We start from the raw sequence: 27031 nt of genomic DNA on the forward strand, positions 1-27031 counted from the left end.
TGACTTATTCATTTCACCTGCCTGACCCACCTCACCTGATTACTCATTTCAGCTGCCTGACCCACCGCACCTGACTTACATATGTCACCTGCCTAACCCACCTCACCTGATTACTCATTTCACCTGCCGGACCCACCTCACCTGACTGACTCATTTCACCTGCCGGACCCACCTCACATGACTTAATCATTTCACCTGCCTGACCCACCGCACCTGACTTACTCATTTCACCTGCCGGACCCACCTCACCTGACTTACATATGTCACCTGCCTAACCCACCTCACCTGACTGACTCATTTCACCTGCCGGACCCACCTCACATGACTTAATCATTTCACCTGCCTGACCCACCTCACCTGACTTACATATTTCACCTGCCTGACCCACCTCACCTGACTGACTCATTTCACCTGCCGGACCCACCTCACATGACTTATTCATTTCACCTGCCTGACCCACCTCACCTGACTTACATATTTCACCTGCCTGACCCACCGCACCTGACTTACTCATTTCACCTGCCGGACCCACCTCACCTGACTTACATATGTCACCTGCCTAACCCACCTCACCTGACTGACTCATTTCACCTGCCTGACCCACCTCAACTGACTTATTCATTTCACCTGTCTGCCTGTGCGCAGAGCAGAACGTTCCCAGGTAAGGGTTGCTGGGCTGGGATTCCAGGGTGAGAGGCCTCTGCTTGACCCACCTCACCTGCCTGTCCCCCTCACCTGCCTGTCCCCCCTCACCTGCCTGGCCCTGCCTCACCTGCATTCTTGCCCCTGCTGTGAGGGTAGCAATGAAAGGAGACCCTGCGAGCTCTTCTGAAAGGAGAGCTCCTTCTCTACGTCATCAGCCCAGCTCCAGGAAATGCAGGTGCTGAGGGATGCTTGCTAACTTTGGGGTGCTGACCCACTCTGACCCCACAAACCATGGCCCATGCTCTCCACAACATGCCAGCCTCATCCCTTCCACCAAACATGGTGACAACAGCTGTCATCCAGCCACATGGCTGCTGCCTCCCCATTTTATCGTATTTCTGGACACTGACTTCTCTGCGCAGCAAAAAAGTACAGGTTGGAAAAGGAAAAAAAAGGTTTGGGGAAATGCAAAAATGTCCTTCTCTGGGCAACAGCTCAATATGAAATTTCATTCTGGCCAGGGACCAAGATGCTCAGAGGGTGGCCTCGAGTTGGGAAAGGGTCCCTGGGGTGTCCTTCTCCCAGACCCTTCCAGATCCTTCTACAGTCATCTCCTGAGGGCCTCACTGCTTGGGGTGCGACCCCTTACTGGCGTTTCAGAATGTGGTGGGATCCAGCTTTGACTCAAATAACCAAAATACATCCTGCCGACATCTTTGATGGGCAAGGCCCCAGCTGGACCTCAGACGTGCAGCCTGGAGACCAAGACGCTGAAGCCCTCGTGCTGAGAGAGCCCCACGGGGGCCTGCCCTGGAGTCCTCACCCTGTGCCAGCCCTGCCACCTCCGTGCCAGCTGTGCTGGGGTCGCCTTCTGCAGACACAGGGCTTGGACACCACAATTCTGGGGTCCCAGGTGAGAGCCAAGGGTTTGACGGCTGCACTCCTCCCCCTCACACCTAACGGGAGACCAGGGCATCGATGAGACTTCCGTTCTTTGCTCCTTGTGCCCTAATCACCCCCGGTCCCCTCACCCTTCCTCAGGGCCACCTCCTCAGACCCCAGCCACCCCATTGGGATGGGCGGCAGCGGGCATAGGCCTCCCAGGGACTGCTCCCAGGGCCTCTGCTCCCAAGGCGGACGCTGCACAGGGGCACCTCTGCACCCACCTGTCAGCAAAACCCCGTCCCCTGGCAGCATTTAGGGAAACAGCCTTGGAACTCAGCACCCTGGGCTCACTTAAAGCTCTGCCACCCATGGGCGGTGGTGGGACCTTGGCAAGTGTCTGGATGTCTCTTGGCCTCAACTTGCTCACCCTGGACATGGAGAAGATATGATCTCCCTGTTGCAAAGACAGTGTGTGTCCTGTGTCCTCCAAATCCTAGGACTCATTCCTCAGATGCTCCCAGCCCGTCTTCCGATGGGAGCTGGGGCAGGGGCGCCATTCCTTGCTGAAAGATTTCATGCAGAAGTGGCCCAGCTCCTTCCAGGCCTGACCTCCTGTGCCATCCTCTTCTTCTTCCCCTTTCTTGGTGACCGGGAAGCCATGTGTAAGATGGCGGCTGCATTAGAGGCCCCCAGCGACTGGGTGGGCCACACCCTTTGCCTGCAGTAGGGCAGATGCTGGACGTGACTTCAGTGTCTGCAGCCTGAGGTCTCCCATCCCACCTGCCGCACTAACCCCACCAGCGACAGTGCATAATCGTTAACTGATCCCAATATTTTAAAACCTGAGACCAAAATACACAAAGAGACTATCCTGAAGACACAATAAATCCTTGCTGGGTACACAAACAGCCTTAGGATTGAGCAGGAGGGAAATGGTCTCTTGAGAACGTGTAATACGTATTTCCAACATGTACACTTCGCCGGAAAGATCAGAGCTGTCAGGGCTGGCCACAGCCTGAAAAGGTGCAGAGTAAATAAAAGGTAAATATGCTGAAGCTTAGACGTACGGCCTCCGTAATCTCCTAAAGAGTACCAGCCGTGCAGCCCGGAGGCAAGGGCCACATTTGCATAATCTCTGAGAAAAACCCCTGGAAGCCCAGCTTATGATGGTTCTGAGGAGAAGAAAAGGCAAGGAGATCCCTCCTCTTCATCAGAGAACAGAAAGCACCAGGGGGTTCCTCGTCAGGAGGGAGGCAGGGTGCCCAGGACAGGGCTCAGAAGGGAGCCACCCACCTTCCTCTGGCTGCACAGTGACCAGCTGTGCAGACAGGAAATGGGAGCTCAGCTGCAGAATCAGATCCAGAAGTGTCGCCAGCTGTGCCGGCATGTGCTGGGCATGAAGTCCTGTCCGTGGTGTCCCTGACTGGGACGTCCACCCTCTCCTGCCCTGCCACGCCCATCAGTCCTTCCGGGGGAGTTGAGAGGTGGGAGGTACCTGCTGTGTCTTCCTCCAGCATCAACCTCCCAGCCTCGCCTCCCAGGATTAGAGAGTGCAGAGTCTTGGGGGCAGTCCCAGACAACCTCTCTGTACAAACTGCTTCCTATTCCCAAGAGGCATGTGGTCTCTGGCGCGAGACTGACAGCTCAGCACTGGGGCACGCTGGGGGTCTAAAGGCATTTTGCCTGCTGGTGAGAAAGGGAGGGTCCCGGCTAGAGTCCCCTGCACAAAGCTGGTAAGCTGAGGGGTGAAGGCCAGCTACCCCAACCTGACGCCAATGCCAAACCAAGTCGGTAACCCACATGTCAACTGCACCTGCAGGGAAGACCCACTGCGGCCTCAGGGACCTCAAAGCTCACCAGATCCCAGGCCACAGGGCACCGGGGCGGGTGTCAGGAGCTGCCTGCAGAGGCTGCAAGATTCCCATTGTCCGCAAGAAAGAAGCCCCTCTCACTGTCCGCTCCAGGAGGGGACAGGCAGGCCGGTGCCCCAGGCCTTTCACCTGCCCAGTCTTCATCACAGCCCCACCCCCTGCCCAGGACAGGCTCCCAGGAGGCAGAGCCAGGGCAGGACAAGCCCGGGGCTGGGGCTCAGCTCCTGCGGCTACACGTCTGAGCTCCATGAAAGGCTGAAAGTGTTGGCCAGGGGCCGCTCAGCTCCTCACAAAAGCAGAAGGTCCCCCACGCAGACCCCCACTTCCTGGATCTGAAACAGGCCCAGCCACGTCGGCAGGCAGTGTGGCGGCTCCCGGCTACTCAAGCCACCCTCTGACTGATTCCCTGAGGCTGCCTACACACCCATGGCCAGCTCTTCCCGGATGGCATGTCTGTGAGTGTGGCCAGTCCCCTAACAAGGCTGGGGGCAGGGCAGGCAGGGGCACCGCTTTGCACGGGGCGGTCCTTGCACAATGGAAGCTCAGTCTCTCATGTCACTGTGACATCTCAGCCACTTTCATCTGGAACCCAAGGGACATTGCTCCCCTGCTTTGTCGATCCCCATAGCCACACGCACTGGGGTCACCTCTCCTGCCCCAAACCTCATTTCTTGGGAACTCCCTCTGCCACTGTGCCCCTGAAGGGGTGGGCCTGGTGGTCAGGTGTGGACCAGGTGGCCATGACCCCTGGCCCAAAGACAGCAGGTCCCATGTGACATGGACGGTTGGACAGGAAAGACGGGAGCCCATTGGAGGAGGGTCACCAAGCAGAAGGGATGGGAGGGGAGGGAGCCAGGGGAGCCACTGGTTTCTTGCCCACCCTCTAGCAGGGGAGGAGATGGGAGGAGCCCTATTCACCCTGGTTTCCACCCTGGGCCTCAGTTTCTCTCTCTGTAAACCTACAGCAGGTTCCCCTGAACCATCCCAAGGTCCCTGGCCAGAGTCTCCAGTGGTCAGCCAAGACTTGAAGCCAATCCTTTCAGTTGAATGCCGGCCCCAGGACAGCACCCCGGTGCATTCCCTCCTTGGGCTCTGGCAGGTGACGGCCCCTGTGCCCTCCGGACATTCCTTCACTCTGTGTTTTCTCAGGAAGACATTTCAGGAACAGGCAGCACCAAGACTCCCGATACCCCATTTGTCAGACGACCATGCTCGGATGTCACAGGAAGGGAGCAGAGGAGACTTACACTCAATTTCTCATGCATGCAAAAATGGAGGTGATGCAGCCCCAGCCGCCTCCTCTTCGAGTCACCATGGAGACAGAGCAGGTGGTACAGGTCATCAGCACAGGAGGGTCTGCAGACGCCAGGGCTTCCCTCACCCTACTCGGCCCAGCCCCACAAAGCAGAGGGCCCACGGCCCCTGCAGCCACGAGCTCAGTCCTCAGGGAGTGTCCAGAGGGCCCACAGCCTCTGCAGCCACGAGCTCAGTCCTCAGGGGGTGTCCAACGCCCCGTGAAGGGAGAAGGGAGGTCCCATATGCCCCAACTCCCACCTGGAAGCTCTTTCTTCCAGAGTTTTCCTCCACATGTGCCTTCCAGGCTCACTGTGACTCAAGGGCTACAACCGCTCCCACAGCACACCCGTGGGAGGACGGCGGTCTGAGGGGGCCTGACCACACACTCTCCCCGTCCACACACCCAACCCGTCATCCTGTCTCTATGGAAAATCCTGATTCTGCCACAGTTCGGCCTGGTCGGAGAGCCCTGGACTTCTGCCTGGACACCCCCGTCTCCTGCCTGGACACCCCCGTCTCCTGCCTGACACCCCGTCTCCTGCCTGACACCCCCGTCTCCTGCCTGACACCCCATCTCCTGCCTGGACACCCCCATCTCCTGCCTGACACCCCATCTCCTGCCTGGACATCCCCGTCTCCTGCCTGACACCCCATCTCCTGCCTGGACACCCCCGTCTCCTGCCTGACACCCCCGTCTCCTGCCTGACACCCCATCTCCTGCCTGGACATCCCCGTCTCCTGCCTGACACCCCATCTCCTGCCTGGACATCCCCGTCTCCTGCCTGACACCCCGTCTCCTGCCTGACACCCCGTCTCCTGCCTGACACCCCCGTCTCCTGCCTGACACCCCGTCTCCTGCCTGGACACCCCCGTCTCCTGCCTGACACCCCCGTCTCCTGCCTGGACACCCCGTCTCCTGCCTGACACCCCCGTCTCCTGCCTGACACCCCGTCTCCTGCCTGGACACCCCCGTCTCCTGCCTGACACCCCCGTCTCCTGCCTGGACACCCTCGTCTCCTGCCTGGACACCCCGTCTCCTGCCTGACACCCCCGTCTCCTGCCTGGACACCCCCGTCTCCTGCCTGACACCCCCGTCTCCTGCCTGGACACCCCCGTCTCCTGCCTGGACACCCCCGTCTCCTGCCTGACACCCCGTCTCCTGCCTGACACCCCCGTCTCCTGCCTGACACCCCATCTCCTGCCTGGACACCCTCAACAGCCTCCACCTGGATTTCTCTGCCTCTACCCAGGTCCTAGGCATGCAGAGTCAGAGCAAGCTCTCAAATGTGAAGGTGGTTTAAGCAGTCACTGCCCTGCTAGGGCCCTTCAGAGGGTTCTAGTGCCTTCCAGGGCAAGCCCCTATCAGGCAGCTACCCTGTGCCCCACCTGCCTGAGCCTTTCTCCAGGCTGGGCTTTCACCTGAAATCTACCCCCTCCTTCTCCAGGTCACAATGGGACTGTGTCTCCCAGAGCAGGGCCTCTGGGCCTCAAGGAAAGCCAAGCCAGGTCAGGGGCTCCACAGACCCCCAGCTTCTCTCCCAGTGCTCCTGGTGCAAGCACACAGCTGCCGAGTGGCTCACCGGCCCTAAGTGCACACTTGGGGCCACTCTGCTTTCAGGGTGTTCCTGGTTCTTTCCACAGCCCTGACTTGCAATCACACTCACACCCTGTCTTTGTGGACTCAAAGCGTCGGTTAATTATGCAAACTACCTAAGCACCTGACAAGCCACAGTCCCCGAGGCCACATCACAAGTGGGGCAGGTGCACAGGCTCAGACTCCTGGGCTCAAGCCCTAGGCTCCTAGGGGGTGAAGACTACCCTTGATGGGCCCCGTGAAGGAGTGTGGTGAGGAGGGTGCGCACAGGGCGGGGCTGGGCGCAGTGGCTGGAGGCAGCCAGTGCAGGGTGCAGAGGTGCTGGGCTGCAGGGGCCACCCTTCCAGGGGTGCCTCCTCACTATGGCCATGGCTATGCACGGGCACTGGGGAACGGACCCTCAGAGCAGACCTGTTTCCTGGAGACATGATGCACCCAGGTGGCATCGACTCATGCCCCAAGGCCCTGCTGGGGTCCTCGATGCAACTCCGCAGTAACCCCCACGCCCACTCTCATCTCATGCCACTCGAAGCTTGTCAGGTACCAGGACCACACCAGGCTCCTAATTCATGGGTTTCCGGGGCCTCTGAACTTCAGTGTCCTTACCTGAGAACCAACGTCATCATCACCATCAGAGACATCGGGGGGCCACTGGAGGAGGAGAAGGGAGGCACCGGGGGGCCCAGGCGGCCAAGTCAGCCCTGCCTATGCCACTTTCATCTGCCCGTCTGGTGCCCCGCCCCAAGGGTAACGTGACATTCCCAATTCCAGAGAGGAGAAAAAGTAGTAAAAGTGCATCTCAGAAGTGCCTGAAGAAGAGCGTGCCTGGGAAGGCAGGATTGGACCTGTTAGGGCTGCCCGAATGTAACAGGGCCTGAAGCCTTGTGCCAGGCTCCACCCACCCGTGAAACACCCAGTGCATCTCAGGCACCTCCCTCTGACCTCCTGGCCACCATCACCGGACCCACAGCTGCTCCCCTCAACCACACGACAGAGGCTGACCCAGGAAGGGTCTGAGCTGGGGCAGGGGCCAGCAGAGCCCTGGATCCTCCTGCCACTTCCAGCCTGGGTGGGATGCGGCTTCCCACAGGGCTTCCGACAGGCCCTGCGGTGGGACCTCACCTCGCTTCCAGGCTGCCTCACAAGAGCTGCAAGGAAGCTGAAAGTCAGTACCTGGCCTGACTCTCTGCCCCAAGGACTGTGCACACATGTCCTTCCTGAACGTTCCCGTCTGGAGGCCGTGCACGGAGAGTGGCCAGCTGTCTCTGGGCAGCTGCAACAGCTCAGGAGTCCACCTCACTGTCCACGGTCCCGTTGCCCCTCACCCCTGCTGCCCTGGCCTTGCCCTGCCCCATAAGCAGGTGCCAGGCGACACCATGGCTGCTCATCCATTCAGAAACACAGGAGTAGCAGCCACACTGTAAGAACTGGGCAGGTGCAGGTCTCAGAGATCCCCTAGGCCGGGGTGCAGTTGGGTTCTACGTGCACCTTGACATTTACAGAGGAAGAAGTGACGGCCAGCCAGAGGGGGTGCCACGGGCATCATCTGGCATCACCCCAGAGCCACAGCCTTCAGAGGGTGAACCACATGGCCTGGTCAGTTGGCCCAGGGGAGGCCAGCAAGGGCCCACAGAGGCACTGGGCGGGACTGTTACAACGAAGTCCCTTACATCTGAGTTCTTCAAATGCACACATCTGACTTTCAATAAATGGGCAAATTAAATTTATGGTGGGCCTCATAATGAGATACAACATTTTAAGGGAAAGGAATCACTTAAAGCAAATCCCAAGGACAACTGGATACCCTCCCCCTTTCAGAGGAACTGCAGTCCCATCTCACAGTTGATGTCATTGTTAATTTTTTCTAATGACACATTCAAGAAACAAAGCAAAACAAAAGAACCATCAACTCAGCATTTAGAACAACATATTTTGACAGCATATTTTTAAACTAATTCCCCTCTTCCAATGAAAGTGCCGTCTTGCAATCTTTCTAAGTCTATTCAGTATATACAACATGATTATCTCATTCTTCTCATGAGGAAAACTCCGAGATACATAATGGCAGCGTGATCGACATGCAAATGCACTCAGGGACATTGTCTCTTCTTGTGAGGACCGGGAAGGAGGGACCAACAAGGGTGCACCCGCAGGAGCTCTGGGGGCAGCGGCTGCCCTTTGTGGTCAGCCTCATGAGGCCGACACGCAAAGTTAACCGGGAGTGAGCAAGGTGGCACACAGAAGCCGGCCCGCCTCTCCTTTGTGGACCAGGGACTCTGAGGGCTCCAGGTGGCCAGTATACAGATGTGTCTGGGGCGACAGCTCCTGGAAGGCTTGGCTGGGGCACCTGCTCCCACTGTGCTCCCCGAGAAGGATTTTGGAGCCAGCCAAGGGTACACAGTGAGGGATCCCACAGGTAGAAAGCTCCCTCGGCTCCTGGACAGGGTGCAGGAGACCTCCCCAAAGGCACAGATGGCACAGTCCCAGCTCAGGGCACCACACACAGATGGAGGAGGGCAGCAGGGTGGACAAAGAGAGGAGAGGACAAAGACTGGACAGCCCCTTCATGCTGGGAGCTCCTGGGCAGGGCCATGGACACGCACCCCTTAGTTTCTCCATTGGTAAGGTGAGGCCACTGGCTCCCCTGGCAGTGACCGAGACCACCCAGGAAAGGGTGAGTGCAGAGACCCCTGAAACCTGCCAAGGCTGGTGCCCGGTACGGATTCTCCAAATCTGCACTGAGGGGCACCTGGTGCCCTTGTCCAGCCTGACAACGATCTGGGAGGTCAGGGTGGCGGGAGTGGAGACCTCAGGACACCTCGTACATAGGTGGGGAGAATAAAGAGGGAATGAGCCGCGCACATCACCACACGCCTCTGCAGGGGCGACCTCAGGATGCCTGGTCCACAGGTGGGGAGAATAAGGAGGGAATGAGCCACACACATCTCCACACATCTGCAGGGGCGACCTCAGGACTCCTCGTCCACAGGTGGGGAGAGTAAGGTGGGAATGAGCCGTGCACATCACCATGCCCCCACAGGGGCCAGGAGGCAGGGTGGGCTGTGGATGGAGGCTCCGACTTCAAGCCATCCCATCTGTTTTGGGAGGAGGGTAGGGCTGATGTCTCTTCTATATCTTAGGCTGAGAATGTTCCAGAACTTCTTGGATGCCACTAAGGTCTTGTTTCAACTGCCAAGTGTCCAGCAGAGTGTCCCTGACCAAGTGTCCAGGCCAAGGTGCTGCTGGGCTCCTCAGAGTGGCCTTGGGGAATGAAGGGCAGAGTGTCTCCATCTCTGAGGTCTGCACGGAGCTCACATAAGCCCACGCCTGGAGGAGGAGCTTCCTCTCCACTCCAAATGCCAAAGGCACAGCCCAGCAGAGTCTCCCACCAGCCCCCAGGCTGTCAAAGCCATGCAGGCTTTTGAGACAGAATCCTGAGGCCCATGGAGATGAAGGCCCTAAGGTCAGCATCGGAAGCGGTGGGCTGCCAGTCGCACAAAGGAAATCTGGCCAGACGGGGGGAAGGAGAGAAAATCCCGAAAAAGCAGCCATAATGGACTAAAATAAGATCAGTGGCAATAAAAAATGGGGGAAGGCAGCATCGTGCTATCTATCTTCCCGCCCTGCTTCCGCCCTCTGAACAGGCATCACAGGCCGGCCCGGCCGCAGGGCAGGCTGGGACCACGTGCAGTGGCAGCTGTGGGCACCTCGCGTGGGCAGTCTGCAGTGCCTTCAAAGGCCAGTGCAAGCCGCCTGAGCCCCGGCACACTTCTCACCAGTCTCTCTGCAGGGAGGACCCTGCGTTCACACCCAAACTAGCCTTGCGTCTGCCTGGCCTATTTTCAGCTGTTGGGATCGTGCTTCCCACTAAAGCCTCTTGGTAGTAAGTCTGGGCTGCCCAGGAATAGGGGTTACTGGGAGTGGCTCCTTTGTGCAGCCCTGGCCCAAGGTGGGCACAGAGGGGCTAGGGTCAGTCCAGGCGGCTGACCTGGCCCAAGCAGGCCTGAGCCTAGGCCTAGGAGGGGCACCTGGGATGCGGCACCAAGCCCCATGTGGGTGAAGGCAGAGAGTCAGGGGCTAGGGGCAGCCTTCAGGGGTCCCAGGAGCAGAGGAGGCCCAACGTTTTCCATCCAAAGCCTCCTTCCTTCTCAAGTAGCCAAGAGCCAGGAGGTAAGTGATTCACCCCCATATCTCAGCGGAATGCCGGGAGCTGGCCACACAGGAGGGCCCAGGGGAGTTTGCTGACTTGGGCTGGTTTCATCCTACCCTGTGGGGTCCCCTGGATGATGTGCAAGTGAAACTGGCCCTGGTGGAGCCCTGCCCACTGGCCCAGCAGCCCTGTCCCGCAGCAAAGCCAGTGAGCACAGGAGCCAAGCACCGCGAAGTGCCTGCAGAGCCAAGGCCACCTCCAGCAGAGGCTCCGTGAAGAGCGCAGCAGGGTTCTATGGCACGAGCGGCAAGGGAGGGGATGGAGACCCATAAGCTGGAAGCCTTGACACTGGTACCAGCGGCTCCCTGGCTGCCCCCATCCAGCCTGGCCATCCTCCACCATGATCTATGGGCTCTGGGTCTCCTGCTGGGAAGGAACCGATGCAGCCCCTCCATGGGGGGCTCTAGCGGCCGCAGCCCCTTCAGGCTATTCCTGGCCTCCCATTGGAAGTGTTTTGCCCTGTGGTCAGCAGCCCCGCCCTCTAGTCACCCAGGACAGGGAAATGGTGGACAGCAGACCCACGATATATTAGAGATGAAGGGCCCTGCAGGGAGGCCTCCCAGCCAGAGTCACCAAGGGACAGGCCAGCCTGGGGCCATGTGGGTCCCAGCCAGAGTCACCGAGGGACAGGCCAGCCTGGGGCATGTGGGCTCCTTGGGCAGACTTACAGTTGGCCCCTAAACTTCCACCCATAGGCCCAGGTGACCCTCCACGAGTGGCCACAAAACCCCAGGCAGGCCCACCCAGATGATGTCCAGGCAGTCTCTGCCATCCCCGGGGTGGATGAGAGGACTCAGGCCCTGTGCCTGGGGAGGGCTTCAGGTTGCCTCTCATGGGTGGGGGCCTAACCTTTCCTGGCCCCGCGCCCACCCCAGGCAGCCTCAGTTTCCGGAAGCGGAGGACACAAGTGTAGAGTCACAACCACTGCCCCAGGGAGCCCACCGGCCACTGATGGAAGGAGACGCTAAGGACAGAGCCAAGTCCTGGGGCTGCCGGCGCCAGTGGATGGGAGGCGGCCACCTCCGGCCCTGGGGGGTCTGCATCCCCCCCAGCCTGCAGGCACAGACAGAATTCCGGGAGCCTCACACCTGTTCAGAGCCTACAAGGCAGCTGCTGCCCTTCCTGCCTGCAGATACAAGGCCCAGAACTGCCACAGGCTCTGCCACCGAGACCACAGGTAGACGCGGGGGACAGAGGGAGGGGCGGGGGGGGTTCCAGTCTTGGATAACAACCGTCAGCCTTGGGCTGCCGACCTCCAGCTTCTCCGTGGGAACAAACAAAAACAAAAAATGTCCTCGCTGTTTAAGCCAACAATGCTGGTCACGTGTTCCGTTACTTGCAGACAAGTATTCTTAGAATACGTATCCGAAGGAGTATGGCCACAGGGGTAATAACCATGCCCTCCCCATCCGGAGGGTGGACACGGCCCAGCCTCTGTCCTCCCTGTAGTCTAAGCCCCACCCCGAGTTTGGTCTGAGCAGGAGCTACAGCTCTACCTCCCTCCACACGAGGCTCATCCTGGCCCCGATGCCAACTCCAAGTTGACAGACACTGGGTGAGAGCAGAGAGCCCCTGCTAAGGAACCCCGACAGCACCCAGAAGTGAGCACGATGCTTTAATGACAAATTCAACGAAGACCGGGGCAGTTCCAGGTGGCAGTGAAACCTTCTCGCCGTATTTACCTTTTACGCCTAATGGATCGGGTCCATCTGTGGCCACGCATCCTCCGTCTCCCATATGCCTGGCTGGGATGGATCCCTGAAACCCACATTTGCAATAACACCGTTCATCGCAGGCACGACACCCATCCTGGAAACAGCACTTTAGAATTTTTTTTTGTTTTTATCACCAGCTTAATGATGACTAATGCCCGGGTGATTATCTTGTGCTTTTTTTGTGTGGCACCGAGAACAAACAATATCATTAGCAATGCAGAAAGGAGAGAAAATGGGAGCGCGAGGTGGAGGCAAAGGCGAGCAAAAGTCAGACAGGAAGCAAGCTCGCTGCCTGGCAAGAGAGCGTCTGCAAACTTAACCCCAGGGGTCCCTGGGCTGTGATCTGGAACCTTCCATTCCTCACTGTTTGATGTTGCAAAATAAAACAAACCCAAATCAGGAAGAGGGGTTCCTGGAATGCACTGGCATTATTTTTCAAAAGTGCCCAGATGTGCCTTTAAGAGCAACGTCCTGCTGGGTCAATAAAGCCAGAGGAGCGACGGTAGGGTAATAACTGACTAAACGGGCCAGAGGAAGCCCATGCGCAGCCCTCCCCACATGCCCCGGATCCTGCATGGTTACGGCCATGGTGGGAAGAATTCAACAGGCGATTAATTTCCAAAGAAAATTCCAACCTCCCACGCGCACATCCCCTACAAAGAGACATTTTTTGAACACAGGCCGAACTCAGTCACCTGGGCTCTTCCAGGGGTTGGCTGCTTACGGTGGGGACAGGTCCTCACCTGCCTGCATCACGGCCTGTCATCCCACAATGGGACCCCCCGGCCCTGGCCTGAGGGATGTGCCGAAGCCCAGGGTCTGCAAGACAGTGGACTTTTCCTGACCTTCCAGAGCCCCTTGTTTAGGGGCCCCTAAACCAGACCAGAGGACGTGAAAGCCGTTTCTGGCAACATCAGGGAAGGCTGCCCATTCCCCTGGGCCCACCGGGCTCTCTCTGCCCCTCTGCACTGGTCTGAGCGCTCCATGTCCCCTCTTCCTGCCCAATAGGCCAAGTAAGGCCACCCCCAGCTCTACCCCAAAGCCCCTCCACACCTGGTCTCTCTCCAGATCCCTCACATCAGTCTAGGACCACCACCAAATTAATCTGAAGTCCCTGACGGCAGGCTCTCTGGCTCTCCTTCCTTGACGAGGGCACTGCTGGGTGCAGGGGCCACCCCAGAAACGCTTTCTCCAATAGGGTGCCCCACCTGCAGAATCAGATGGCAGTTGGCCACTTCACCAGCCAGAAGGGTAAGTGGTGGGTGTTGGAACAGCCTTGGGCCCCGGGCCTTCGGGGTGAGCCTGTGCACGGCGGAATGGACAGAAGGATAGATGCGGCCAACACATTCCCAGTGTCGCCTGGGCCGGGCTCCATCCTGGGACCCTCACACCTGCCCCGAGGGTGGTGTTAGCGGCCTGTGTCTGCGTAACAAAATCCCACAAACCCGGCATCTCACACGGTGGCAATTATCTTCACACAGTTGTGGGGGCCGGAAGTCCACAAAGTCTTGGCAGGGCCAGTTCCTTCCGGGAGCTCCAGGGGAACACGTGACCTCCAGCTTCCAGCGTGGCTGGCCACCCCGCGAGTCCTTGGCTAGCAGGCCCGTCACCCCCATCTCCACCTCTGTTTCCACAGGGCGTTTCCTCTGGGTCTGTGTCTCTCTGCATCTTCTAAGGACACCGGGTATTGGATTCAGGGCCCATCCAACTCTAGTGTGACCACATCTTAACTAATTCCATCTGCAACAACCCAATTTCCAAATAAAGTCACATTCCGAGGTTCCAGGGGACATGAATGTTGAAGGGACACTTTCCCACTCAGCACAGTGGCCCTGCCATTACCCTGTTTCCATGGCACAGAGAGGTTGGGTGACTGGTCCAAGGTGCAGCCACGACTGGGATGGGCAAGAGGCACGGGACCTGCTCTGCTCACCTCCCTCCTGCAGAGAGGCCCTGAAGGCCTCAGCTGCTCAGAACACTCGAGTTGTCCGTGAGGAGCCCAGGGCTCCAAGAAGAACGCGATTTGCCCACCACCACCCCTAGCTTCAGCTGAGCTGCTTCTGGTCCCACTCCAGGCCTCCCGCCTGTCCCCACCTCCCACCACCCATCTCTCTCTCCTGGCCTCCAGCCACAGGAGACCCACACCCCGAGCCTGCATTCACAGAGGGTGTCCCCCCTTCACATAAAAGGACCTGTGTGCTGTCTGGGATGACAGAGAAGACCCAGGGTCAGTGGCAGCGAGACGCCTGAGGGGCTGCCCTGGAGACCACAGACTGTTTCACGGACGCTCTGATTCTGAGCCTGAGAAGCGTGGTCTGTGACTACGTGACCGTACGATAAACAGATCTGGGCATCAGGTGCCAGAGTTATCCAAAGTGAAAGGTTCTCAAAGGGAAGACGCGGGATTCTTGGAGCTTCTATCTCCTACAAATATGTAATGAAATTTAAATTGAATCTGGTTTAAAATCATTTACCTTTTGACATCATGTATCAGTACACTAAGCATCGGTTGAGAAAGCAAATAACCTTTCAAGCAGAATGAAAAATTACTCTGTCTCTTTTGATTCCATGTTAATTTTCAAATTTAAACTACCCTATAGCTCTCCGCCTGGGGTCAGCCACTGAAGGCTGTTGATTGTGCTAGGTCCACGCCGGTGAGTGGAGACCCCGGGCGTCCTCCCGGCCACACTGCAGACTTGAGCTCTCCTTCCAGGGTGGCCAACAGCTCTAGACGGACAGGTGAGCTGGGGGACTGCCGGCCGCCTGGTCACCCCGGGGAGAAAGGGGGAAGGAGTGGCTCTTGTCTCTGTCCCTCCTCCAGATGAGTGAAAAGTACCGTTGTCCTCTTCCACATGGGTGTAAAGTGTCTTCAGGAGAAGAGGTGACACCACTTGCCTGCCCCAGGGTGACCCTAGGCACAGCACTCCAGAAAGCTGGGCTGGAGCCTCGCTGGGCGTGACCGTGACCTTAGGGGATCAGTTCCCTCTGCAGGCTCCCCGTTCTCGTCAGGGGTCTCTCAGGGTTCCCCTTGGTCAGCCCTCCCTGCTGCGCACCCCTGCTCTGAGTTGACCTCTCAGGCTGGAGGTTAAGGCTCGCTCAGCGACAGTAACGCTGTGAAGACTGTGGGTTCTTTCTGAGCCTTTGCCTCAGTATCTGGGGCTCTGGAAAAGAGGTAAGAGCCCTCATTTTCCTGAGGACATGGGCAGCTATGCGGAGGAGAGACACGGACGGACGTCCCAGGTGGGGCAGGGGGAGGTGGACTCAGGACACCCTCTCAGACCTCCCCCTGCCTTGGTTTAGGGAGGACGGGCACCTCTTTGTCCAGGCCTGGAAGGACTTCTAGCAATCTGCACCTGGATTCTGGGGGGCAGGGGACCTTATTCTCCCCATTTCACAGAGAGGGAGGGCTGAGTCTCAGGGAGGCCCCACAGTACAGGAGGGAGAATCAGGTCTGAAATCCCAGGTACAGACACCCAGATCCCACATGGGCTCCCGCGGGTACCGTCTCAGCTCCTGGGACCCGAGGGCGGAGAAGGCCTCCCAGACCTACCGGGTGGCCTGACAATGTGAGCGGAGCCCCAGGGAAGCAGCAGGGCTGCCTGCTGGGCCTGGGGGATTCTTCCTTGAAGTCCTCTGCCGGGCCTGCCCGTCCAGCCGCCTGTGACCGCGGCCGGCGTTCAGCGAGGACGTGGGGCCTGGGCCCCCGAGCCTGCTGCTATTTCTTAATTAGGGAGGAGACACAAAGGGGCTTTTCACGAGGCTGCCCCTGCACCGTCACATGTGAGCACCACTGGGCTAGAAAACAGAGGGGGCTTTGCCAGAACCTCACCCCCACCCCGGCCGTGCCTGCCCAGAGAGGGCGGGGGAGGAGCGACCAACAGAGCGGGCGGGGAGAGGGAGGAGGCGGCGTGGTAGAGGTGGCCCTGGGAAGCAGGCGGGCCGGCCTCACCGCGGCTGCTGGACGTGGGGATCCCGGTGCCCCAGCCTAGGCCCGGGTCTGTGCATGCCCCACGCGAGGGGTTAACTCCCACCAGGATGCAATTCAAGGCCTATGGTGGCCTAGGGCCCGGCAGGCCATCAGAACCCGGATGCCTGTGTGTGGGACAGAGCAGCCCAGTGTCCTCGGCGGACAGCAGCATGGGCTCCAGGGCCCAGGGCCAGGTCACAGTTTGCTCCTGGGATACCCTCTAGGAGCCTGGGTTCACACCAGTCAGCCCTCAGGCAGCTGAGGAAGGACAGCAGAGGCAGGGCAGGGGCGCATCCCAGGAGGAGGTGGGGGGCGGTCAGGGCTGCTTCCCAACTTGCATGTGGCAGCCGTCCCAGTGGCCACCACTGTCTGGAGTCAGGGACCCGGGGCCTGGGACCTGGGGAGGATGGGATGTGCCGAGCACCTGCCGGCGCTGGCTGAGCCTGGAGCCTGTGCCAGCTGAGCCCTGTAGTGGTTGCTTTGGCTTCCCTGCCGGGGTCAGGAGAGAGAGGACCTCAGGGGGACATCTGAGTGCTCAGTCTGGAGAGGCCTCCGCAGCCTTTGCTTCTGAAGGTCTGGGAGAGCAGGAGCTTCCGGGGCTGGGGGAATTGCTGCAGAGGGAGGGAGGGATTCATAGGCACGGGATTTTTTGTGGGGTGATGGAAACGAGAACTCGGCTACAGTGGGGTTGTAGAGCATGGGGGCCACACTAAACGCCAACAGAATGCAATCTTTAACAGAGTTAATTTTGTCATGTGAATTTTAACTAAGTGAAAAATAAATACATAAGATGTTTGAAAACCTGTAAGGCAGCCAGACCCATCTGAGAGCAGGACCTGGACGGGGTGGTGCACCCCAGAGGCCTTACGGCCCCTCCCCACCATGCACTGCCTGGCACAACTGTGAGGGCCGCACGCAGTGTCCCGGAGGTGGGTCAGCACTGGCCTGGCTGGGGGCTGCGGCCACCAACCTCCTGGAAGGGATTTCCCTCCGTGGCAGTGGCTTCTCCTCCATCTAAATTTGGGGGATTCCACGAAGGGCCACCCCTGTCCTGAGCCACATGCCCCGAGTCCAGACACAATGGGACGTGAAGCAGAGGCCAGCAGAGACGTCCTGTGCAGACTGGCTTCACCCTGCAACGTTCAGAGCTGCGCTCACCATGCTGTGGGTACGGCCTTCTCCAAGGCATTCCCAGACTCCAACAGGGAAAAGCCTCCCGCCGAGAGTTGGGGGCGGGCCCCCATTTCGTTCAGCAGCGAATGTCACAGACGATGGTGATGATGTCTGCGCTGAATATTCCACTCACTTAAATTACACCAAAACCACGCGGCCCCGAGGTCTCGGTGACAGGAGAATGGGAATCGCGGGAATTAAATGGCACAAAGGGGGTGGATTGTGCTGAGATCACCAGGAAGAGTATTAAGAAAAGCCGTTAATATGTAGTTAAAAAATTCCTAATCTCCGCAAGCATATGCCGTTCCACCTAATTTTGATCAACTTAAATGTAAAAATGTCTCAGCGCCTCCACGCGGGTTTCGCCGCCATCTGGTTTAATTAGTCCTTGGGTAGTGCCATAAAGTTAATGGCAAGTGCGTTGCCGGGCCAATCGGAAAGCTGCGCCGAGACCCTATTCCACCAAGTCTGTTTCTCCTCAACCTGCCGCTGGGTGAGGTCAAGGCCAGCGGGTGCTGAGTGGCGGTGAAGGTGGGGCACAGGGAGTGAGGCTGGGGCGGGGAGAGGGGCTGCCCAGGGCACAGGGAGTGAGGCTGGGGTGGGGAGGGTGGCTGCCCAGGGCACATGGAGTGAGGCTGGGGCGGGGAGGGTGGCTGCCTGGATTGCCTTTCCCTGGGTAGGGTAGGGTGTCTGAGTTCAGCCCACCTGGAGGAAGGACACCTGCCCACGAAGACTGTTGCAGACCCCTGGGGGAGCCAGCAGTGGGCTTGGAGAGGAGGAGCTCACAGAGATTCCCATCCCCTGGCCAATGCCAGCTCCTGTTCTGAGTTGTGGCTTCAGTGGCCTTGCCCACTGTTCCCAAGTCCCTGCACCGCCCCTTCCTCTGTGTGCCCTCCACACTCCCTGTCCCACCTGGAGCCAGGGGCCTCCTGCTTGCACTGGGCATTGGATGCAGCAGGGCCGGGTGCAATGAGGCCTCAGGGGTGCCCTTGGAATTGGGCAACTAGAAGGTCAGGGGTCACCGTGAAAAGAGATGTCCCTAAGGAAAGAAGGACCCAAGGGAGAACAGACGAGCAGGTGGGAAGGCAGGAGAAGAACTGGAGGAGGGGAAAGGAGGCCGAGGCGGATGGAGGAGTTGAGGTCCCTGTGGTCTGAGGTCAAGGCACTGAAGGAGAGGGGCGGAGTTAAGGTGGCCCAGGAGAAGGGTCCCCTGCAGGGGTCTGGGTCAGACAGGACAACGGACAGAGAGCTGCGATCAGGGTGACCCGCCTGCATGTAGAAGCCCACCGCTGAGGGGATGCTGCCTGCCCAAGCCCTGGGCTCCAGCATTCGCAGCTCTGCACCTGCTTGTCTGAGTCTCTGCTCCTTTCCAGGGAACAATTCCTAACTGAGGTTCTTCCCCACCGCTGAGGGGATGCTGCCTGCCCAAGCCCTGGGCTCCAGCATTCGCAGCTCTGCACCTGCTTGTCCGAGTCTCTGCTCCTTTCCAGGGAATAATTCCTAACTGAGGTTCTTCCCCACCGCTGAGGGGACGCTGCCTGCCCAAGCCCTAAATGAGGTTCAGCCACTTGCTGGCTGGGAGGCCTGTGTCGTGTCCAACTTTGGACCTCTGTGTTTTCACCCCCAAAATGGAGATGACACTGCTTACCCTGCACGGTTTGGAGATTAGAGATGATCTGTGCAAGCGCCACCCCGGTGTCAGCCCAGAGTGACAGCCCCATTAGAACCACTTCAACATTCCGAGATGCTGCCAGACACGAGTAGAACAGGAAGGTCACATGACCAGTGGATTTTTCCCTTTTTGCCTTCTCTGCCAGGAAGCTCAGAGCCATGTTTTGTGCTCAATTTTCAGAGTTCCCTGTAGTCTAGGGCGGTGGGTATCCACAGGGACGAGTCGCCTGGCTGGCATGAGTTGGGGGCTGAACCCCAGGCTCTCCACGCTGCCCGGATTATAAGCTACCTGGGCAGGGTCTGCAGGGCGGTTCCCGGTTTCCTCAGGACACCAAAGACCATGTCCTCGGAGATGCGGCCGAAGTTCTGGAGGGCCAAGAGCCGCGGCCACCTCAATTAACCCCATGCTGGCTGTCAGACAGAGAGAGCTGAGACTCAAAAGTCACGGCGGAGTTGTTCCCTGGCTACCAAAATTAAATCTATGAAGAAGGAACGGGTTTTCAATGAATTTATTAATCCATTTGACAATGCCTGGGGATTGTAATATAAAAATAATCGGTTGGCCTTCTCACCAACGTGAGATGCCAAGGAGGTGCCATTTAATCTTCCAATGCCTACTGCCCCCTCCCCCCACCTCTCAAAACTGATTTGACACTAACTGAGATGGAAATTTTCTAACCTGGAATTTCCGAGAAGCATTGCATTCATTTCATCCCGAGCCTGCTCATATAGGCAGCAGCAACTCCGCGGCCGGGCCTGGGGTGCAGCCAAGGGCCCCGATTCTAGCCTTGCCCTCCATCCAGGCACTGAGCTTCTTTCTCACTGCCTCGAAGTGCTTGGCCCCAAGATGGGGAGTCTGCACCCCCGAGAGACCTGCAGAGGCTGAGATCTCAGAAGGAAGTGACAGGAAAGGGAAGGGCAGGAGGAAGGATCTTCTGAGGACTGGTCATCCCCCTTCCCTCCTGCCCCGCTGGGTAGCTGAGAGCCCTCATCCAAGCTGAGGACACCAGGCCAAGCACTTCTTCTTGGCCCCCACAGCGCCCAGACAGGGCTGCCGACTTCAGCCCTGGGGACCAGCACTGTGGGAGTGGACAGACAGATGAGGTAGTCTGTGAGTCACCGAGGAGACCAAAGTGGCCCACACTGGGACTCCCTGCTTGGTGCAGAGCAAGGCACGGCTCCTCCTCCTGCTGACTGCCCAAGGCCAGGGCCCTGTCAGAGCCACAGGGTAGACGCGGGCTCCGGGGCCACACAGGCCTGCCCAGGCGCTCAGCTTCTCTTAACCATGTCCCTCTCAGAGCACTGGGCTGACCTCGGTCTTGGGAAACCTCCGGGTCCTGGAGCTTGAAATGGGTCCAGCCACACTGCAGTTAGAAGCCGGCACGGGGTGGCACCCAGTAATTGCCAGTTTGTCCTTCTATGGGGGGCTCTTAGGGCCGCCTGTGACAGAAGGCCTCTGAGTGAGGGGAAGGAGCTGCACGCAGCTCTGCACATGCGGTAGCCCTCCCTTCCTGTGGACCCGAGGGCCTTGGAAACGGAGGCTTGAAGCAAAACGGCCTGTAACAAAACGCTTCAATGTTACAAGAAAACACGGTTGAAGGAAGCCATGTTACTCCAGGATCTGCTGTCTGTCATTTTGCTGAGAGCTGCAGTTTCTAGCTCTCATCACCGATGCTGAGTGGGGGACTTCCTGTAGATGGTGCAGGGCGGGTTGACACCTCTGAGGTAACAGAGTGTCCCCAACCCTTTCCTTCCTCCAGGAAACCCTCCGCACATAAACAGGCCTGTGCCCGGGAAGAAACGCACTGAGAGTGGCTGTGTCAGAGTGATCACACACTCCCCCCACCACAAACCAGTCTAGGTTTGGTACCACCCTTATTTCAAATGTTGTTACTTTCCTCTTGTTTACCAGTTAGTCTCTCTCTTTTTTTGAGCAAAGTCTCGCTCTATCACCCAGGCTGGAGTGCAGTGGTGCAGTCTCAGCCAGTGGTGTGATCTCAGCTCACTGCAACCTCCACCTCCCAGGTTCAAGCCATTCTCTTGCCTCAGCCTCCCGAGAAGCTGGGATGACAGGTGCCCACCACTGCACCCGGCTAATTTTTTATATTTTTAGTAGAGACGGGGTTTCACCATGTTGGCCAGGCTGGTCTCGAACTCCTGACCTCAAGTGATCCGCCCGCTGTGGCCTCCCAAAGAGCTGGGATTACAGGTGTGAGCCACTGCTCCCGGCCAGTTATTGTCTTTAAAATTCCACCTCTCCTTGAGTGGAGGAGAAGAGGATCCTTTCCTTTCTGCAGTGTGGCCGTGCAGTGAGAGGCAGCAAAGGGGCCGGCCACACTGTTAGCAGGGCACCTCCTCCACCTCCTCCCACCAGGCCCCTGCAGGGGCTCAGTCACCTTGCAGCCTGGTCCACCGGGCCAGGCACACACAGAATCGGGGTGGCGGGAGCCCCTTGCCACTTTCCCCAAATCCCCGCCTGAACCGTGGCCATCAGCTCCTGGTGGCCCTCCCTGCAGCTCCGTGCCCCAGGGCTCCAACCTTGGTCACCAGCCTCAGCCTAGCAACGGCGAAGAGTGAGTGCACCTCTCCCCACATCAAGCCCTGTTCCTCATCTGTAGCCAAGTCCAAGAGCCCACCTGACAGCTCAAGACCAGATATCAGCCTCAGCTTCAGGGGATGCACCAGGCACAAACGGGCTCCCTTCCAGCAGTTGCCCCGTGGCTCTCCCAGCGCAGGAAGAAACCGTCAGCACCATCTATTAAGGTTCCGCAGGTGATGCTTCATTTCCGATACCTGGAGAGATGGGCCTATGTCAGGGCCTGTCCGTGCCAGGCCGGGTGACAACCGTGAGAATGGAGAATGCCTTTCTAGGAGCTTAGGGGTGGGCCTGGCAGAACGAAAGGGGCTTCGCACAGCAGACGCCTCTGTCTGTTGGAGAAAGCGCAGAGTTTTGTCTTGGCCTGGGCAAGTGCCTCTTGTGCAATGGAAATCGAGAAATGGCTTTCTGCAGACCTGCAGTGTGGCGCTGACTGAAGGACATTTTCCAACAACAGGAATGTGCTCCTGTCCTTATAAGCGGCCTCCCCTCCCCCTGGGAGCCACATCATGCCTCTCCCTGCAGACGCACAGCCCCAGGAGACAGCGAGGAGGAGGAGGAGGAGGAGGAGGAGGAGGAAGCTCTGGGAAGCGTCAGCCACCTGACCCAGTTTGCCAAGGAGCAGGAGACAAAAGAGGTCAGCCCCGTGAAGGTGGCTTTTCCTGCGGGAGTCCAGGCTGGTTGGCTTCTCTGCTGGCAGGCGGTGACCGGGGCCTGGGCTTCTCTCTCCTGTCCACGCATGAAGCAGAAACAACAGAGGAGTCATTGGGGTCTGGGACCCCCAGCGGCCTGCTCCAGGGCTGTCCCTGCTTCCTGAGTCTCCCCACTTCCCAGCAGAGACCAGCTCCGGGTCATGCAATGCCCTGGTTGACCCTAAAACTGCTTGGAGTCACCAGGCGAGCACGTCCCCATAACAGACGATAGCAATGTCCATGTGGGACAGGCACATGGGGTGCCTAGCCCCTCCCTCCCTCATGTCAAGGAAGGGGTGAGAAATCCTCCAAAGATGGACTTTTGCAAACAACGAAAACCCTTTTCTTTAAGTCCTCAGGTGCTTTTGAGTGTCGGAAGGAAGGGTATCAAATGCCTGCAATGGCCATGGCTGCCCGCCCGGGCAAGGTCAGGAAACAGCAGGAACGCAGGCCTCAGGGTCCACACACGTCCAAATCCACCTCTTCCTTGATGTTGCTCCTGAAGCCAGGGAGCTCAGAGCACAGGGAGCATGGGGGAGGGAAGCCAGGGGAGTGTCGTGGAGGAGGAGGCCTTCAAACCACACTTCTCAGGGGCTGCTCTCTGCTCAACGACACAGCCAGGTTCCCCCACCCCAGAATACAGCATTGCCCCACAAGCAGTTCAGTGAGCATCACCCTGTTCTTTTCTCTCAGATCTGAAGTTTATTACCACAGAATGAAGGTTTGTGCTCACATTTCCTTCTCGCAGCTATAATCACTAATAACCAGTCTGTTTTCCAAAACGACGAACAGTGAACCTCAACAAAAGAGCCACGGTGAACATCTGGATGTCTTCTTTTGAGAAATATCTATTCATATCTTTTGTCTACTTTTAACGAGATTATCTGGGGTTTTTTGTGCTGTTGAGTTGAGTTCCCTGTGTGAATATACTCTGGATATTAGTCCCTTGGAGGAAGAACCTGCGAATATTCTCGCCCGTTCCACAGGCGTCTTCTTCACCATGCTGACTGTTCTCTTTGCTGTGCAGAAGCTCTTGAGTTTGGTGCAATCCCAATTGGCTGTTATTGTTTTTGTTGACTGTGCTTTTGAAGAGTCTTCCCTACAAAACATTTGTGCAGACCCATGTCCCGAAGCGTTTCAGGCGTGTTCTCGGCTGGCAGTTTCATAGTTTCGGGTATTCCATTTATGTCTTTAATCCATTCTGAGTGCTTTCTTTATAATGTGAGAGACAGGGCTCTAGTTTCAGTCTTTCTTTTTTTCTTTTTTCTTTTTTTGTTTTCTTGAGACAGGGTCTCGCTCTGTCGCCCAGGCTGGAGTGCAGTGGCGCGATCTCGGCTCACTGCAAGCTCCGCCTCCCGGGTTCACGCCATTCTCCTGCCTCAGCCTCCCGAGTAGCTGGGACTACAGGCTCCCGCCACCATGCACGGCTAATTTTTTGTATTTTTAGTAGAGACAAGGTTTCACCGTGTTAGCCAGGATGGTCTCGATCTCCTGACCTTGTGATCTGCCCGCCTCGGCCTCCCAAAGTGCTGGGATTACAGGCGTGAGCCGCGCGAGCCCGCCTCCAGTCTCACTGTTTTGCATGTGGACATCCGGTTTTCTGGCACCATTTATCGAAGAGGGTGTCGTTTCCCCAAATGGATGTTAAAAGGCTCCACATCACTAATCACCAGAGAGATGCAAATCGAAACCACAATGAGATACCAACTCACCCCATTAGAATAATGATTATCAATAAGACAAAAGGGAAGCGCACAAACAAATGCTGGCAGGGATTCAGAGAAAAGGGAAAGAGGGAAGCCGGATACACTGTTGGTGGGAACGTAAATCAGTGGAGCCATTGTGGACAACAGTACAGAGATGTCTCAAAAATCTAAAAATAGCACCTACCCCCTCATCTAGCAAGCCCACTACTGGGTATTTATCCAAAGGAAAGGAAAGCGGCACATGAGGACAGCCTCAGCCTCATGTTTACCGCAGGACTACTCACAAGAGCCAAGACGCAGAATCAGCCTAAGTGTCCATCAGCAGGTGCCTGGATAGAGAAAGGGTGCACCACACACCCTGGAATAGTATTCAGCCGTAAAGAAGGATGAGATCCTCTCATTCGCAGCTACGGGCACGACTCTGGAGGGCATTGTGTTAAGTGAAACAAGTTAGGCACAGAAGGATCAATACCTCCTGTTCTCATTCATATGTAAGAGCTAAAAAATACTGAGCTCGTAGAAGCAGAGAGGAGAATGAAGTAGAGAGGCTGCGGAGGGGAGGAGGAGGCTAGGGAGAGGCTGGCTAGTGGACACCAAGTTACAGCTAAACAGGAGAATTGGGGTACTCTATACACAGTAGGGCGACCACAGCTAGGAGTAATTTACTGCAGATGTTAAGAAACCTGGAAGAGAGGATTTTGAATGTTCCCAACACAGAGAAATGATCAATGTTGAGGCAATCGGTGTGCTGAGTACTCTGATTTGATCATCACACATGTGATGTGGAGCTCAATAGTGTGGCCACCACATAGCCAGTCATTTCCCAACACCCAACAACCCCTCCCTGCACGCGGGCAGCTCTAGAGGCTGGGCAATGGTTCTCCCCACTGCCCGACAACCTTTGTCCACAGGTGGACAAAGCAGCAGGCTGGCAGCAGTGCCCCACTGGCCATGCAGCTCCACAGCCCCGCTGGGGCATAGGCCTTTTAATGGCAGGATTCAGAGCAGAGGAGACCACAGGTTCAAATCCCAGGCCTGGCACACTCAGGTAAGAGGGAGCCACTGTGGTCCTCTGAGACCCTCTGTATCTTCTTCTGTAAAACGGGGCTCACGAAGCCTGCCTCTGAGGTGAAGACACCTACCTGCACCCAGCAGTGGCCATGGACTTTTGTTTAAATGATGGACCCCTGAGCATCAGGGCACTCCAGACACAACCGGTTCAATACCAAAGGCCAACAGCTAAGCCAGCATGGGGCCATGCAGGGTGACCCCTCCATGATGGCAGTTGTGACTTGTCTGGAGATGGAGTCATGAGAGTTTCATGTGAAGAGCAGATAGGACTAAGACAAGCTTCTCCTCTGACCTGAGAAAGTCCCCAAAGTGTCTCCCAGGAGGCCCCGCAGCAAGCGGCAGGTAGACAGGGCCATTCAGCAGGTCCCTCCTGAGAGATGGGTGCCCAAATGCCTGGAGACAACGACCCGCTTCACCCAGACAGTGTCCCGGGCTCCAGCGTGGCCTGCAGGCAGGGAGCAGTGCCCATCCACAGTGGCCCTGAGCCGGGAGAGCCACACCCCAGAGGTCAGAGGAGGCTCAGGGCAGGGTGGGGTGTGTGACAGGCCCCTGAGCCCCCCCAAAGCTGCCCCGTGCAGCCCCTCTGCCCCACCCTGCCCTGGCAGCTGCTGGCTGGCAAGGATCCTAACACAATCGCCTGCAAGGGTGTCTGGGATTCGGGGAGCCGTCCCAGGGAAAAGCCACTTGCTTTGATAACCTCCGGAACAACCTCAACTCACTTTCTGCCAAGCACCACCTTGTGCCTTCCACGTCCTGCCGAAGCCGGCAGTGGGTCAGGTTAGCCCCAGATAGAGAGCCCCCTCTCCAGGCCTCCGCACACCCCCAGGAGTCTGTGAAGCTCTGTGTCCCTCCCCACAAACAATAAAGCTGAGCCAGTCTGACCAGCATGTGGGAAACGTCACCCAGCAAGGTGCCCAGACTCACGCCCTCAGCAGCCCAACTGCCCAGGAGAAAAAGAATGTCACTGGACTCCTTCAGAGGACGGTGTGAGCCACCCAGAGCAGAGGACTCCCTCTCCAAGACCAGCGGCCCCTCTGCCCAGCCCCAGAAGTCTTTCTACTGCAGGGCAGCCCCTCCATGGGGAGGGCTCCCTGACCGCGGCTGGATTAAGAACGGACGTTTGCTAAACAGAATGATCCCCATGTCATGAAAGCACATGAACCTAAGATACGGTGCTGGAGAACAAACCCCAGGACTCCACCCTGGGTTATCTCTGAGCCATAAGATAAGGTGGCCCAGCCCACTCTGCCGGCCGAGGGAGTGTCCCCTGGATGGCCTCTAGTCCAACCGCACCCCCCAAAGCTCAGTGGAGCCAAATCTCACTCTGTTGTCTCTCAGAAGTGCCCACTCCATCGCTGGTACCAAAAATGAAGAGTGAGCAACTGGGTGTTGGGTTCCGGGGTTGAACCCGGGTTAGGCATGATACAGAGAGCAGGGTTCCAGCCTGGCTTATGGAGCCCGCCTGAGAGTGTGTGTGTGGCCCTGGGTGACCATCCTGAGCTCGCTCGGCACCCCACACTCGGGGTCCCGTGGTGCTGGTGCGTGGTGGGAAGGATGGGCTCCTTCCCAGAGTGAGACAGACAAAAGCCACCTGACATCTGAGGAACTGATGGGGGTGTGAGCATCATCTAACATCACCATGGGGACAGTGGCACTTGGGGCTTTTAGAGTTTCTCCCGTGTTCAAAAACACTTTCTTTTTCATCTGAGAACCTGAAAATGATGGAAGCAAAAGTAGATCAAAACATGACCACCTTCAGCAAATGCACATCTATTTTCATCAATGAAACACTAATTTTGACTAAAGCATAGTCTTTTTGAAGATTCTGTTTGTACCTGGATGGCAGCCCACGGCTGGAAACAGGAGAAAGCGCCGAGACAGACTGGGAAGCCCTTGGCTACCGGCTTCCGCTGTCGCTGGAACTTTTGGTGACATGTTT

The 27031-nt window shown here is 57.7% G+C and overlaps 1 protein-coding gene and 1 long non-coding RNA gene across 5 annotated transcripts in view; one reads left to right on the plus strand and one right to left on the minus strand.

Annotated features, from left to right (window-relative positions):
* Positions 1-27031, minus strand: part of TAFA5 (TAFA chemokine like family member 5) — a 311243-nt gene that overhangs the window by 270925 nt on the left and 13287 nt on the right. The gene's annotated exons all lie outside the window — the stretch shown is intronic.
* LOC144331529 (uncharacterized) lies at positions 508-8014 on the plus strand. Its single transcript, XR_013398794.1, has 2 exons — positions 508-1558; positions 2028-8014. It is a non-coding gene; the product is annotated as an uncharacterized LOC144331529 (long non-coding RNA).

This window comes from Macaca mulatta, chromosome 10 (assembly GCF_049350105.2).
Source record: "Macaca mulatta isolate MMU2019108-1 chromosome 10, T2T-MMU8v2.0, whole genome shotgun sequence".
NCBI lineage: Eukaryota > Metazoa > Chordata > Mammalia > Primates > Cercopithecidae > Macaca > Macaca mulatta.